Consider the following 9,862-nt stretch of genomic DNA (forward strand, 5'->3'; position numbering starts at 1 on the left):
ACCACCAGAGAGCTCTTCTAAGCACAAAAGCAGCTCTCCTACACCTTGCCACTTGATATATGTACATCATAGGACAGTTCTAGTTCTTAACCAGTTCCAAATGGCAATGGCAATGCATAGGGGGTGCATGGGGGCTTTTGCTGCCATAGTGCTGTGTTCTGCAGCCCCAGCCTGTCTCCTTGCTCATCTACAGTGGTGACACTTAGGGGGTGCCTCCCCCTGAGAGTGCCGGTGCACCCCCTGACCAGCCACACTTGCCACTTAGTTGATGGGCAGGGGAGGCAGGCAGGAGCACCACCGGCCCCCCCCTTCAAGCGCCAGGCAATCGCTGCAGCTGCTTCCAGAAGCAGCCATAGCCACTCCCAGAAGGAGCTGCAGCGATTGGCTGTCACGGGATCGGCCGCAGGGATTCCCCACCTGGGCAGCAAGATCTGCCCCCCCCCCGGGCGCTGGGACGGGTCACATGGGGAGGCATGTGCTCCTCCTGACTAAGGCGGCACCAATTGCCCATGCCAAATGGGTTAAAGCAGCTTGGTTCTGGCTGGGCTGTCTGAGCCAGCACAAGGCAGTGCTCTTCTCCCTGAATCTGAAGTTGGACAAGGAAGCAGAGCTCTTCTGGAAATGCTTGCTCTTCAGTGAAATGTAAAACCAATGTCTTCACCATCTGTGGTTGCTAACAAGTCTGTTAGGTTTCCTTTCCAAGTAGATGTTCTATCTGAATTTTCCCTGCAGTTTCAGTGTAGCACACTATTAGCACTGGTGTTGCTGCTGTATTTTCTAGGTAGTTAACAAATGTTTATGCATTTTTATCTTGGAAGGTTTTAAATGCAAATTAAGCATCCCAGACAATGTTTGTCTTAGACAGGGATAATCCTGACTTGAACAAGGTGTTGGCCTGAAGGATTTCTTAAGGTGCCTTCCAGCTCTGTTTTTCTACTTGTATTGTGGTTGAAATGCAAGATCTCTCTTAGATTAACATGCCATTGTGGCATTCTAGTTGTAGCGGTTCTTGAGAAAGGACTTAAAGGAGTCTATTGTCTTTGCAGAAAAGTGTGAGGAGAGTTCTTCATGAAGAGCTTTGCAGAAAAGTGTGAGGAGAGTTCTTCATGAAGAGGAGCATGGAAGAAAGCACAGAGATGCTTGTGGATACAGTAGAAATATGGAGAGCTGAGACTGGCAATCTTTTTTAAAAGCAATACTTCAGCTTAAGCAGAGGAATTCTACTGAATGGCTGTATGCTCCACTGTTGTTTGGTGGAGACTGATAGTGCTGAGAGAGCAATGCACCTCAAAACCTGAGCAGACAGGGGTTTTAGGTTCTTCATGTGCTGAGTGCCGACAGCTGAAGAGGTCAACAGGAGCAGGTTATTTCAACTGGAAGTGGCCTTTTTTTGGTCACTAGGGGGAGTTGCAGAATGAGTTTTAAATACAGCATCTTTTCAGTGCAACTTGAAGCTGTGTCTGACTGGGGAAATCACCCACCCCTACTGGCCTGTCAAAGGTAATAAAAAGAAGTCAATGTTGAAGGTCCACCTGAGCCAAGGAGCCCATCAGGTTGGCAGGGCTAAGTATCCATAGCCAAAAACGCAAGAGGAAGTGATACAGCTAATGTGACCTTTGGCCAGTTTTGTCTCCCCAGCCATAGTAGACCAACTACTAAACCTCACACAGCATATCAAAGATGGTTTCCAAAAGAAGTTAATCACTGGTGCAGCGTTTGTTGAACTATCTGCTGCATATGGTACTGTCCAACACTGCATCATGATCCACAGACCATACCTTATGACTGATGACTTGGATCTAAGCCAGACCATCTGTAGCCTCTTAGAGAACAAGCACTTCTATGTGGAACTAAATGGCCAGAAAAGTAGATGGTGCTCCCAAAAGAATGATTTAACACATGGTAGTGTGCTAACCATTAGCCACTTTCTGCCAAATGTAAGTATATCATCTATGCTGACAATCTCTACATTACTACACACAGAAGCATGAATGATGCGTGCCCCAGCATCTGGGGGGCCATGACGGTGGCAGCGGGAGCATGGTGGTGGTAAGCTGGGAGCTCCTGCAGATGACACTGGTGCTATCAGCAGGTGGGAGGGGGTGGTGAGTGCTGACCAGGGGTTGACAACCACCCCCAGACACCGCTGGCAGTGGGCAGCGGCAATTGCTGACTGCCCACAAGTGCCACCTGCAGTGTTGGTGGTAGGAGTGGCAAGCAGTGACTGCCCGCAGGCACTGCCGTCAGTGGTGGCATCGCCTTTTAGTAGTGGGTGGAACGCTGCGTTCAGGGGATGCACATGCACCCGCGTGCACCCCTATGCATCACCAGTGCATAAAAGAATTTTGAGGACACAGAGAAGATCCTGAAGAGGGCATTGAACAAGATGTCAGATTATTACCTAAATAATTATCTTAATCCCAACCCTGGGAAACCCAAATCTGTGCTTTCCGTCTGAGGAACTGTGATGCAGAATGACATCTGAATGTCGCCTGGGGTAATCAGAGTCTCGAACATCAGAAATGCTCGGTCTAGTTAGAGGTAACACTGGACTGTACACTTAATTACAAAAAGCATATATTAAATACCAAAGCCAAGGTCAACACAAGAAACAACATTCTGCATAAGCTTGCAAATTCCAAGTGGGGAGGACATCCATCCACCCTACACACATCGTGCTTTAGCTCTTTGTTTTCTGTGGCCAAATATGACTGTACCATCTGGAAATGCTCAAGTCACAATAAACATATTGACACCACCCTAAATGATACATGCAGAATTATAGCAGGCTGCCTAAAACCCACCCCTGTTGCCTGCTTATACACACTACCTGGCATAGTGCCTTCTTACATCAGGAGGAAAGTAGCAAGTGACATTGACCAGCAGGTACTAGAGTCAGACAACTGTCACCCACTATACGGACATCCACTAGCACACTGTCATCTCTCACCGAGATGTAGCTTTTTGTCCTCTACCACAGGGGTTCCCAACCTTTTTAGATCGAGGACCCGCGGACCGGAAGTCGCGGACTGGTAAACAGTGGACTGGCATCCATGAAAATAGGATGGGATTCAATACTGACAAGTGCAGGGTGCTGCACTTAGGCAGTAGGAGCCAGCAGCATACAGGCTGGGGAACTCCCTTCTCGAAAGCATGGTGGCAGAAAGAGATCTTGGAGTCATTATTGATTCCAAGATGAACATGGGTTGACAATACGAGGACACAGTCAGTAGGGCTAACCGTACCTTGTCATGAATCCACAGATGCATCACAAGCAGGGCGAAGGAGGTGATCCTCCCCCTCTATGTGATACTGGTCAGGCTTCAGTTGGAGTACTGCATCCAGTTCTGGGCACCACACTTCAGGAGGGATGTGGACAACATGGAGAGGGTCCAGAGGAGGGCCGCTCGCATGATCCGGGGACAGCAGGGCAGACCCTAGGAGGAGAGGCTACGGGACCTTAACCTGTTCAGTCTTCACAAGAGAAGGCTGAGGGGGGACCTGGTGGCCATCTATAAACTTACTAGGGGGGACCAGCGGGGATTGGGAGAGACCTTATTCCCCTGAGCGCCTCCCAGAGTAACAAGGAATAACAGCCATAAGTTGTTAGAAGGTAGGTTTGGACTAGACATCAGGAGGCGCTACTTCACTGTCAGGGCAGCTAGGATCTGGAACCAACTTCCAAGGGAAGTGGTGCTGGCTCCTACCCTGGGGGTTTTTAAGAGGAGGCTTGATGTTTACCTAGCTGGGGTCATTTGAGCCCAGTTTTCTCTCCTGCCCAAGGCAGGGGGTCGGACTAGAAAATCTACAAGGTCCCTTCTGACCCTACATCTGTGAATCTATGAATCTAACTGTTGGTTGCTGGTTTGCTGTATGCCGGTCACTTCCAGTCCACAGTGACTTCTGGTGATGCTGCATGGGGCCCCGCAGCCAAAATTTCTGTCTGGAACAATGGTAAAGATATCTTCACCTGGCAGGTGGAAGGGAGGAACCAAACCTCAACCGCAGCAGCCACCACAGCAGGATAGGCAAGGCTGACCCTCCTGGGGACCGGCAGCCAACCCTTTGTGCCCCAGCACCGGGCCACAGCCCTGGGATTGGGAACCCTTGCTCTACCATACCATTGACCACATCACCAGAATCAGCCAGAACTGCCCTCTGGCAAAAAGAATGGGAGAAACTAAGTGACAAAGCTATTGAATGGAGCCAGCAAGGAATTACCCGCAGTAAGGAGTTAGCATCTGGCTCCAACTACAAATGGCACACATGGCAGAGCCTAAACAGATTGAGAGTGGGTCTCAGCAGATGCAACTTTCTCATGCAATCATTGGGCCTCTACGCAGTTGACCAATGTGTTTGTCAAAACCATGGATCATCTCCTGAGATACCTCATAGCACCAGAGTGTACCCCACAGGATCTGGCAACCCCAACACCAGAAGCAGTGGCCTGTACAAAGTATTGGGAACAGGCCATATAGAAAAGATGGACTGGAGACACGACAACGAAGACAACCTTTTACAGCTGGTTTGACTAGGAGCAGCCTTTAGCATTAGTCCAGAGCACAGGTCAAACTTGTGCGTCTAGAGCTATATATAGCAAGACACCATAAATACTCTGTCATGACGCCCTGGCTTTGGTAGTGATAACCACAGTAAAATAACAATTGCTATTTTAAATGTAATGCGGTCTCACCCTGCTCAGGGGAAGTCAGTGGAGCATGGTGGTTAGAATTCTCACCCTTTGGGTGTCACCCATGGTAAGAAACCATGATAAAATATGAAGGGAAAAGGCCTAGTTTCCACAAAGCTTATGACTGCAGTGAAATAATTATTGTCATCTCTGCAACAATGCACAACAAATTATCATCGCCTATGTATTAGATCGGGGCTGTACAACTTATAAGCAGCTGGAAGCTGCATCCCACATGGGCTGCCCACTCATGATCTGCAATAGTGTGAGCCATGGGCTGCCATACAGCTGTCCAGTGCTGCACTAGGTAGTTAATGTTTATTATTTTCTAGGTAGTTAATAAATGTTTATGCATTTTATCTTGGAAGGCTTTAAATGGGAGGAGGTTGCACTGACCTTCCTCCCACTGCTCAATGTTGCACATGCCTCTGACCTAACTGCTGCACCGTTCACACAAGTGGGTCTGTCCCCCCCCCCATCACACAGCACATAAATGGGCATTCTCTGGTGCTTTGGGAAGCCCGGAGCCCTAGCTGCTACTGCAGCCAGAGTGATAGAGGGGGCAGAGGCCACATGGGACCTCAGCGACTGCAGATTAACCCCATGCAGGTCACTAGTTTGACAGCCCTGTATTAGATGATGGGTGTATACAATTGCAGCAGAGAAGCTTTATCATGCCAGTTTTACAGGTGAGGAAACAGAAGCACAGAAAAGAATCAACTTCCTCGAGGTCACAGAATGAGTCATAGTCTACAGAGTCAGAAATTAAACTTAAATCTGCTGACTCCTGATCCCATGATTTAACCATGAGACTTTCCTTTCCCTCCAGGGATTTTTCAGTCTAAAGCTTGACTTTCATTTACTTTTAACAGCCTGAGAAAAAAATCTTCCCTTTAAGCTTCTCATAATTACCGGTAATCTAAGTACAAGGACTATGTTTGTGTATGTGTTTGTGCGTGAAAATCTGTCCATCTTTCTGTTATATGAACAGGGAGAGAAAAGCAGTTTTCAGAAGCCTTTGCCTAGTTTAGTTATTTCAGGGTGTATTGGTTTAAAACATCATACATAGCCTGAATGGAGTCCTCTCTAAGGAATGAAGGCTGGTGCTTGTCTGAAGCAATTGCTTTTAAAGTATTGGCTGTGGCCACATGAGAAATAATGTTCATGTACTGTATGGCTCAGATCAACCTCTTCCATGGAAAATGCTGGGCAGCAAGGAAAATATCCTCTCAGGGTCCTATCTCTGCTTCTGCTTTGTTCTCTAGATGGGACAGGTCCTACCAAACAGATTGTGATTGGTGGATTAGCAAGGAACTCAGGCCCAAATTGTACAGAATCTTGAACTGACTCTCCAACTCCATGCCAAGGTCTTCCTCTGCTCTGTATCGTGGCTTACTCCTGTTTATTATAACACAACTCTTAGCTTCGCAGAGGATCAGAGTGTTCAAAAAGGGATCAAAGAAGCTGATTCTAAATACAAAGCTGTATATTTATCCATAGAACATGTCCTAGCATGGGCAGTGTCTGTATCAGAGTCCTTCACACTTGTCCCACTACCTGCATCAACATTTTCCTAGGTGGAGACACTGCAGGAAGTGGTGGGTGAGTTCAGTGTCTGTAGCTTGTTCAATCCTTGGCTTCTCTCCTGAGATTGACAATAATGTAATGCAACTACTGTGAATAGAATTACACACCTAAAACTCTTTTCTGCAATCTGCTATTAGAAGCGTTGGGGTGGAGGGTGCACTAGTGGGTCTTAGCCCTCCCAAACACAGGGCAGCGGTAAGGCCACAAGGCAACCCAGCCAAGGCTTTCCAGCACAGCAGGGGTAGGGAGGGAGTAGGGCTAGGGGAGGGGTAGGATGCGCACAGCTGGTGGGGCATGGGACTGAGCCATGAGTGGCTCATCTGGGGGGCATGGCTCCTGCTGCAACCTGCACTATGGGGGGCACATGCCCCTGGATCTGCATGGGGCAGGCTGTTCTCAGTGGTGGGGGGGGAGGCTGGAAAGAACCCAGTGCAGTCTGCGCTCCAGCCCACAGCAGCACCCTGCCCTGGCCCATGCAGATCCAGGGTCATGTGCCTGCCATGCGCTCCCAGGACATGTGCAGCAGTGGGAGCCGCCACCCCTTCCAATGACTTGGGGCGGGCACGGAGGTCCCAGGGTTGCTTCCCCTCCAGCCTGGCCCCTGGGGCCAGTGCAGGCAGGCACTCCGGGCTGGTGCGGGGCTAGGGGGCAGCAGATTCATTGGCATGGGGGGTGCCGGCACTGGGCAACAACCCCAAGCATGGGGGAAGGGGTGGCTGCACAGGCGCAGTGGGCCCCAGCCCTGATCCTGGACCTGGCTCAGCTTGACTCCCTCCCAATCCCTGCCCAGTCTCAGGCCCACTTCCTCCCCCTGCCTCTTCCCCTGCAGACCTTCCTGCCTGGGTGTGGTGCACATATGCATGCATGCACACACACACTCAGCCCATGCCCCCCCCATAGTTATTAACCATGACTTTCTCTGTCACAATTATGAAACTAGAAAAATGGCTTCACCTTAGTCACCTTGTCTGCTCTCCATCCATTAGAGCCACTTACCTTCTCACAAAACCTGTGGTTTTGCTCCTATGTATTTTGTGGAGCTACTACAAGCACAGGGGGTGTGAGCTGGACTCCTTCCTGCACCACACATCATGAAGAGTGTCAGCTGCATTCCAGATACAGAACCTGAGGCAAAAAGAATGTGCCTGGATTTCCATACCATAAGGTTTGTCTGCAGTGCTGGGCTTTGGCACGTTTCACTTTTGATTGGTTGGTAGGATGTATTTAATTCCCAAAATGTCACTGGCCATTTCTGTGATCGTAAAGGCATTTCTTTTTTAAAAACCTCACATTAGGCACTTCCTTCCCTTTTACAAGTATATTGGTAACCTTTAGTTATTTAGCATTCCATAGACACATTAATAGCACCTGCTGTTCTTATACAGACCCCTTCGAAATATAATCAGTGTACTCCATATATATGCATATCAAGTAAATGCATAATCGTCAATCCCAATTTTGCTTTTCTGTCTATTTCTTAAATTGTAACAAACACTGGTTAAATGTATAAGCCACTTATGTTAGTAGGAACTCTTCAACCCTATTATCGACATAATTGTGTTCCTTCTACTGCAGAATTGGTGAAACTGGGTACATCTACATGAGATGCTTAATGCACATTAGATTAGTTCTACTGCGTATTAGCACAGCTGGCAAGACCCATGCAAATGAGCAGTGTACATAGTCTAATGTGCATTAATGTCACCTAAAAACGCTTGTCTGCACTAATGCACAGCTGCACCAATTACGGCACATAAAGTTAGTACCTGTTATTACAAGTACTAAATTTAACACACCGTAATTGCAGCGCATTAATGAATGTGTAGATATGCCAAGTGAACTAGCAGCTATCAATTCCAAGGCTTTTAATAGCAGCCCTGAACTAAGGGAAGTGGTGCTGGCTCCTACCCTGGGGGTTTTTAAGAGGAGGTTGGATGAACATTCAGATGTTTCTTGTGAAATGTTTGAAGCATTTTCCTGGTCCACTGCCCTCACTTACTATGGCTTGTAAGTCCTCTAGTTGATCCCTAGATTTTGGTTAGACTTTTCTGGCCAAAGTCTTGCTGTTACCTGTACCTCTTAGCCATCTCATCATTATGAACTAGAACTCCCACTTTACAGCTGTTTCTTTCCCTTCCTCCCAGTGATAATATTCTCACTTTTCACTCTATAGAAGGTCCAAACTGGGGTGGAAATGCAGATGGAGCAATGCTTTTGACCAGGTTTTCATTGGGGATTGAGTTGGGTGATACTTGATAGCTTTATTTATTATTTGTGTTACCATGAGAACCATGCCTTCCATTACTAGGAACCCTAGTGAACCATTATGCTAGATGCTGTACTAAGTCCCTGTCCCAAAAAGTTTATTATCTAAATCAAATCTCAAGCAGCTGCTACCTGAGCTACAGGACTAGGAAATTTAACCCTAAAGACAAAAGCAGAATCTGGCCAATAGAGGGGGACAATGAGTGCATGTTGTATCTGTGAATTGTGCTGGTATGATGTTTGCTGCTCTCTGAGTGCATTTACATGAGATGTTTTACTGCACAGTAGAGTTAATTACTGCATAGTAAGCATCACCATCTACACATGCTGACCCTTACTGCGCAGTGATTTCCTCTACTGGGCATTTAATTTTCTACCTGCAAATGCAAGTAGCAGATTAACTGCTGAGTAATTACTGTGCACTAGGGCACATGTACACAGCCCACTGGGAGCAAATTCACTCTTGGCAGCGGGGGCAGGAGACTGCGGGAGCTACCATTGGAGCCCAGGTGTGGACAATGCTCCGTTGCCCCAGCAGCAGGGAGCTCCCAGCTTCTGCTCTGCAATTGTGGAACAGGGGCTGAGGAGATTGTTTTCAGCCCCAGCTCTGCAATTACAGAGCAGAGGTTAGAAACTCCCCACATGGGGAGAGTTACCTGCTCAGCCTGGAGCTGGCCAGGACCTGCACTTGATTGAGACAGTTCCCAGCCTGCCCCAGGCTGTGCAAGGAAGTCTGTACGTGCAGCCTGGAGATGGCTAGGGACTGTCCTGTTTCAGGCAGGTGCTCCAGGTTGCATATGCAGACTTCCCCACACATTCCAGAGCTGGCTGGAAACTGTCCTGGTCAGGGACATGTCTCAGCCTCATGCCCCAATTGGTCATTCAAGGCACAGGGCTTGGAAAGAGCTGCAGGGGAGGAGCAGGTCCCAGCCCCCTTCCCCGATTTGCCAGTGGGGCAGTGAGCCTCCAGCTGGGCAAGAAATCCCTGCCCAGCCAAGGGATTTCTGCTGGCTGCCCCACCAGCAAATTGGGGCAGAGGGCTGGGACCTGCCTTCCCCACCCCCCTGGCTGATCTTTCCAAGTCATCTACCTCCAATAGGGGAGTTGGGGGCCAGGAGCTCCCTGCTGCCAGGGCAGGGGGACATTGTCCCAGCCAGAGCTCTGCCACTGGAGGCTGCCCTGGCAGCAGGGAGCTCCCCAGAGGCAGGAAAAAATCTCCCAGTCCCCATCAGGAGACAGCTGTCTCCTGGCCCCATGCTCCCTGCCAGCCCCTGAGCTACCATGTAGAGCTCCCCCTGGCTGCTGCAGGTGGCTGGAGGA

The sequence above is a fragment of the Crocodylus porosus genome, unplaced genomic scaffold (assembly GCF_001723895.1).
Source record: "Crocodylus porosus isolate Cpor-Errol unplaced genomic scaffold, CroPor_comp1, whole genome shotgun sequence".
NCBI lineage: Eukaryota > Metazoa > Chordata > Crocodylia > Crocodylidae > Crocodylus > Crocodylus porosus.